The sequence below is a fragment of the Onychostoma macrolepis genome, chromosome 03 (genome assembly GCF_012432095.1).
Source record: "Onychostoma macrolepis isolate SWU-2019 chromosome 03, ASM1243209v1, whole genome shotgun sequence".
NCBI classification, from domain to species: Eukaryota; Metazoa; Chordata; class Actinopteri; order Cypriniformes; family Cyprinidae; genus Onychostoma; species Onychostoma macrolepis.
The window spans coordinates 3,596,225-3,597,870 of record NC_081157.1 but is presented as its reverse complement, the minus strand read 5'-3'; positions in this window follow the sequence as shown (position 1 = coordinate 3,597,870).

Sequence of the window (1,646 nt, the reverse complement as noted above, 5' to 3'; positions counted from 1 at the left end):
ATCAGGAAGAACCAGCCAGCCAGCCGGCCACAGTCACCAGTCAGCCAGATCCCACAAGCAGCCAGCCGAGTGAAACCAGCAGCCAGCTAGATCCAGGCAGACAGGGAAAGCAATTAAGACCGGAGGAAGAAAAGTCTCCCCAGGGCATCTCAAAAAGGCACCGTGGGGGTGGGACTTTAACTTTTTTTGAGAAGCGTCTTCTCTCTGCTGTAAATAGGGCAGAGGCATCACCATCTCATCCCCATCAGCATCTGATGATCCAGATGAACATTTCCTCCGAGCCTGTTGCCACAAATTAAAAATCTTAATTCGAGAAGGAGGGAAAAGGTTAAATTTGAAATGCACAGAATCATCTTTGAGGCGCAGTGCAGCCAGGACCAGGAGCAGAGCACGGTACAGCTGACACAGCCATGAGGGATACCTTTGTAGTCCTGTACCCAGAGTTATATTATGTGTTTAGTGTTCATATTGGTGGTGTTTTTTGCTGTTTATGAGAGCGAGGTACAGCTGACAAGGTCTAACTTTCTATATTTACTATTACTGTTTACCCTCATACAGCCTCATGCCGTTCTGAAAAAAAATGATATATAAATTAACATGTTAACTTTAAGGCATTTTTTAAAATAAATTAGTTTCAGCCTTTTCAATGTTTCTTTTTGAGATTAGAGTTAAGGGGTCTTTAGTGTCACATGATCCTTCAGAAATCATTCTAATGTGCTAATTTGCTGCTCAAGAAACATTTATGATTATTAGCAATGTTGAAAACAGTTGTATACCATTTTTAGGATTCTTTCATGAATCCAACGTTCAAAAGAACAACAATTATCTGAAACAGAAAGCTTTTGAAACATTAAAAATATGTCTTTCCTGTCAATTTAATGCATCTTTGCATCCTTTTTTAAAAATCTTACTGACATCAAACTTTTGAACAGTAACATAAAATGTTGCAAAAGCCTTCTATTATGTATATATTTGGGGAAGGTGAGGTATATCTAATAGCATAGCCAGGATATAATTTTTTCAAGAAATGATGGAAACATTGCTCTTTTATTATAATGTGGGTGGCTCTTAAAAGAGCCTTTGGTTTGGTTCTAAGAAGAACCTTTCATGCTTGTCACACCTGTGGCTGCCAGCGAACTGCACCCTCAGCGCAGAAGTAATCAGCAAGGGTTTCCCTCACACGCATTGCTTCCCGTCCTGCATTGTTGCTCCCTACTCTGCTGACGTTCTGCAGTGCAGAGGCTTCTCCATCAGCAGCCGGGGTTAGTGGGTACCGCACAGTCCCTGTTGTCCTCCGCAAGAAGTTGTGTAGCACACAGGTGGCCTTCACACAGGCTTCTGCATTGGAAGGGCTGACGCCAATTACACGCCGATATATTCGCCACTGTGCTGCGAGCATACCAAACGCATTCTCAACTGTCAGCCTCGCTCGTGAAAGCCTGTAGTTGAACACCCTGTGTCTACTAGGAAGGTTGGTACCTGGGAAGGGTCTCATCAGGTCTCTGCGGAGAGGGAAGGCTTCATCTGCAACAAAGATGTGAGGCTGGGGCCCCAGGTGCTCCGCTCCTGGCAGCAGTGTGTCCTCCGGTAGGCCGAGAGTTCCATTGCCAAGACCATTCCCAAACGGACTATTAGCCAGAGTCCCA